The sequence below is a fragment of the Gopherus flavomarginatus genome, chromosome 24 (genome assembly GCF_025201925.1).
Source record: "Gopherus flavomarginatus isolate rGopFla2 chromosome 24, rGopFla2.mat.asm, whole genome shotgun sequence".
NCBI classification, from domain to species: Eukaryota; Metazoa; Chordata; order Testudines; family Testudinidae; genus Gopherus; species Gopherus flavomarginatus.
Genome location: NC_066640.1, coordinates 12,124,767 through 12,129,606, shown reverse-complemented (window position 1 = coordinate 12,129,606; position 4,840 = coordinate 12,124,767). Strand labels below are relative to the sequence as shown.

The following is a 4,840-nucleotide window of genomic DNA, read 5'->3' as shown; positions in this document are numbered from 1 at the left end:
GAGTCATAAATAATAACGAGGCTCCGCGCCCTTGGGGGGGCCAAGTCCCGGTTGCTGTTTCCATGGAAGTCACACATGCACCTAATTTGGCACGATGGAAATGCAACCCCTCCCCTACCCCCACAACTGGGGCACTTTTGTCAGGGCTTCCTAAACCCCCGAAACCCCAGGCTGGCCTGCTAATGACACAGGCCAAGGACGCTGAGTTCTCCCTCTGTCTCGCTGCCATGCAGAGAGGCCCTGGCTCTGCGCTCTACGTGACCCGCTTCACAATCGCCTTGGAATAGTGCAGAGGGGAGCCGCAGTCAGAGCATCCCCATTGGCTAGCTCACCCCGGAGCGTAACGCGCTACCTCTGCCTGGATACAGGGACCAGCCATTTACACGCCTCATGGGTTGGCAGGGCAGGCGTGGTTTGGGTAGGGTGCGGGGGAGCAGATGACAGGAAAATTGAACCTTTTGGTGGCTACAAATCCCCTCCTCCCATCCCCGCACGGCTGTGCTGAAGAGCAAGGCAAAAACCAAAGCCGCTGAGTCTGGTATATTTCCTTCCAGCTGCAAAGGTGACCAGGGATGGGTCGGGGGTGCATTGGATTTTAATAGGGATTTTTGCAGCCATTCCTTCCTCCCCCTCGTGCAGTCCCTTGGCAGTTTGCGTGGATTAGGCTTGGCCATATATGGCATTAAGTAGGTCAAGCGGGAGGCAGGCCTGGAGCTGGGCGGATAGGCGTTCTCACAGTGTTTGCTTTCACTTGAGATGGCGTTTGGCAGGAGCTCAGGAGCGAGGCAAAGGGAGAGAGCTGGGATTGTTTGGGCCTCGAAGCTCTGTAGACAAAGAGGGGGTTTGTAATCCTGGTGGTGGTTTGCACAGAAACTCTATGCGAGGGGAATGGCAGTGGAACTGGGATAAAGGGGTAAATCTGCGCTAGGAGATATGAAAAAAATAAACAGGGCACTGCCTCTTTCACACACATACACAGGCGAGTGTCTCTTCCAGCTGTATTCCACCCTCTGTAAAAATAAATGAATCCACACAAATCCCTCCCCTGCAAAAGCAAGCTGAGGGTGAAGGGCGACACAGAAAAGGATCGTTTTATGGGTTCTGTTGAGTGCCAAGAATTTTTCAGTGATAGAAAAGCTCTGGTGCTAAATGCTTTTGAAAGCTCAAATGTCATGGATTTTTTTTGTTGGGAGGGTAGCTAAGGAGGTTTTATAACTCCCGGGAACTGCTGGATGAAATGGCAAGTGAAACAAATGCGCAATTAGCTTGTGGAACTCATTGCCACAAGTTCTCGCTGAGGTTGAGGGCTTAACAGGATTCTAAAAAGGATTATAAATTTTTATGGCTAATGAGAAAATCCACAGCTATGTTAGACAGGATCAAAGAAATTAGAACGGATATAAACCTTCATGTTTCAGGTCTTGAGCCAACCACAAAATATCTGGGGTTAGGAAGAAATGTCCTGTTACTCCATCATTGGCTCCTTTCAGGTCTCTTGCACTGAAGCAGTTGGCACTGGCCATGGTCAGCAGTGGGTACTGGACTCACTGGACCCTGCTCTGCTCCAGTCTGGCAGTTGCTATGTCCCACAGGCCCTGGTCATTCCTGTGGAGCAGTGTTAATGGGCCTGCAGAAAAAAAAATGTCCAAGGAGGGGCCCTGGCAATGAACTAGCCAGGAGAGTCAGCATCAGGGCAAGTTTCGACTTTAGGGTTGGTCTCTGGAGCAGGGTGCTGCTGCTGAGCTGCCAGAGGCCAAGGATGGTGAGTTTCGGTGTGATGCTGGTTACACATTGCAGCAGGAGACGGTGTGTGTACCGCATGTCTTAACTGCTGAGAGGGACCCAGATCCCAAGGTGATGGGCATCCATAGGGAGAGAAATACATTGCCCCACACCTATCTCTGCTTCACTTCGTCTTTGCTATATTCTGGGCCGTGATCCCCAGAGGCAAGACTCCAAGATGGTCCAGCTGCCCAGCAGGGGTGCAGACAGGGTTAGAAACACCCTTGAACTGGCCCCATCCAATCTGGGCTTGCTGGAACCACAATGGAATGCAGACAGCTCTGGGGTGGAGGGCAGCACCTTACACAGCAACGTGGGAAAGAGGGAAGGAAATGGTATGAAGGGGAAAGCATTGAGTGGCACCCATGGGAGAATAGACATATATTCTATGTGAGACTGTAGAGCCAGCCCAGAGAGAAGACACATCAAGCAGCATTGGGACAATGAATCACGCATGGCTTAGCGGAGAGTGAATAACACGGTCCCTTGTCTTTCCTTCCTTTCAGAGGGCAGCTGCCTCACCGTGGCTCCATTGGGGCTTGGTGCCTCCCTACTGCGGCAGCCCTGGCTTGGATGCAGCGATGCCAGGGGTGAATGTGAGCTGGTACCTTGACACTGGAACGGGCAACCTTTTCCCTCTCTTATCTCCCCATGGGGAGAGCTCAGAGCTTAATCATGAAACTCGTGGGCTCCAGGCTGCTATTAACCCTGCTGCTGCTGGACGGCTCCCTGGAGCAGGGTGCAGGTGTTCAACCTGCTCCTCTCCTGCTCTCCCCTTCTCTCAGCAACACTGGCATCGCCTGGCCACTGCATCGAAGGGACAGAGATCTGCTCTGAGGGGAGCAATGGCTGGATGGTTTTACTACGGCACCGGCACGGTAAATCAGTAGCCCACTAAGATGCCACCACCCTAATATAGGGTGCAGCCAAATTCCCTGGGGCCCCACTGACAGGCCCTACCTGGAGATAACTCATTAACTAAGTGCCCACGTGGCCTGGTCAGGTATGAAACTGGGTCCTAGGATCCCGGTCCCAGAAAGACACTCTGCACTTACCCTGCAGAGCTGCCCCCGATGTTCCCGTAGCTCATGTACATATGTGGGTCACTCACCCATGTCTGAGCCAATCCCTTTTTATGGGCGAGAACCATCACTACCAGGGCAATGAGGAGACAAAGGGCAAAGCTCCCCACTGGAGATGGGGCTAAGGCCTCGTGGGCACGGCTGTGGAAGCTGATATGCTCCTGGTTCTGGGTCTGGGACCCAGCAATTGTTAGGGGTGGATTTGGCACTGGCCCAATTCTGCTTTGGAAATTCTCAAGGCTGTTCTTTGCTGGCAAGCAGGCTCAGTTCTCCATCGCCTGGCAGCACAAGGGGGCGTGAACGTGACCATATCAGAGTGTGGGGTGGGTTGGGGGTGGGAGGTGTTTCACATGTGACAACTCCAGATGCAGGGCGAGGACGAATCAGGCCCAAGGGGTATTTAGCAGGGTTGCTGTGCCTCCCTGACGCATCACTTGATTTGGTAGTTCTTCCTCCGGTCACACCTTCGTGCTCTGTCCTTGGCGCCAATGTGGAACCAATGCGAGCTGAGGCCTTTACTCTGCCCACCCAGTGTGAAACCAAAGGGGCTGCATGGTTTACTGCTGCGGCTCTACATTGCTCAGTGAAGCCCCCTGCTGTGACCTGACCCTTTCTTGCTGTAGCTGCATCATCCAGGCTTCCTGGGGCTTTCTCCCACCTGATCTGTGCAGTCCTCCAAAATACCGCAAAAGGCCCGGGGAGATGGTCACTCCCAGCTGGCCTCTAGCCCAGCTGAAGCACAGCTCCAATGTGCCGTGCGGACAGGGTCTTGCTCATGCCCAAAGCTTTTGCTTGGCCCATCTGCACTAGACCCCAGGACCAGGATGTCACCTGCCTCCCTGCCTCCATCTCTAACTGTGTCACAAACAGATCCTTAAGTGACCTTCTGTCTGCCCTAGAAGACCATGAGGACCTGACCCAACTGCCTCTGCTCAAGCCTTGCTCCAGCCACCTGAAAACCCCTCCCGCTTCCCCTCAGTCTGGAGCTCAGTCTGTGCTGGAACCGTTGTGTGTATATATGGACCAGTCCACAATGCAGGGCCTGCTTCTCCTCTTCCTCCAGCATGAATCAGGAGCAACTCCATTGAACCTCACAGCGAGTGTTACATCAGTGTCAAACCAGTGCGAGCAAGGGGAGAGGTGGGCTCTAGAAACCTGATTCTGTGTCACTCTATACCTTGTAGCATCTGTCATACCAGTGGAAAGTGAAATCCAGGTCTTGGCTCCCCTGGGGAACTCTATGGCAACTGGACATCTGGTGAAATAGGGATCAGCTAGAAGGGGGAGGGATTTTTAGACAAACTATTTGAAATTATTTGGGGCTATTTTCTGTTATTGTAACTCTGATGTCTAATAAACATCTGGGAGAAAGATGATTTTTGCTGAAGTGTCAATACCCCAGACTCCTTGGCATCAGAACTCACATCTCCAGGGCCGGCTGGAAGACCCTATTTCTATTACTGAAGAAAAAAATACAGAAACAAACACCTATCTTTAAAAAAATAATCTGTCATTCCTTTACCCACCATAAAGCAGCAATCAGCTCTTTGGGACAGGGAGTATGTCTGTGCAGCACCTTGCACAAGGGGCTCTGGTCTGCGCCGGGGGTGCTGCCACAGTACAAATAATAAATCACAAACAGTCCTCATAATCATGAGGAAAGACCACACGCTCCATTGTCTGACCCATGTTGCAGGGCCCCTTTAAGGACCTGCTGTCTAGTTCTGATGTTTCTCTGGGCCAGAGCAGGCTTCCTTAACATGGTGATGATGGCACAGTTCCATCCTCACCGCCAAGGCAAGGTGAAACCGTGTTAGCCCTCCTGGCCTGAGCCTAGCTTTGGCAGCAGAGACCCCGCACTTGGACAGAGAGAGAAGCAAAGGCAGTTGCCAAGCACCACCTGTCGGACAAACCCTGCTTTTTGCAGTGACTGGGAATTTGGGTTTGGTTCCCTGGGAGGGCAGATGCTCAGCTGG

The 4,840-nt window shown here is 52.6% G+C and overlaps 1 long non-coding RNA gene across 1 annotated transcript; it reads left to right on the top strand.

Moving 5' to 3' along the window:
- Window positions 1-378: 378 nt before the first annotated feature.
- LOC127040155 (uncharacterized) lies at window positions 379-4,240 on the top strand. The gene is made up of 2 exons (XR_007771377.1): window positions 379-562; window positions 2,289-4,240. It is a non-coding gene; the product is annotated as an uncharacterized LOC127040155 (long non-coding RNA).
- The last annotated feature ends 600 nt before the right edge of the window (window positions 4,241-4,840 follow it).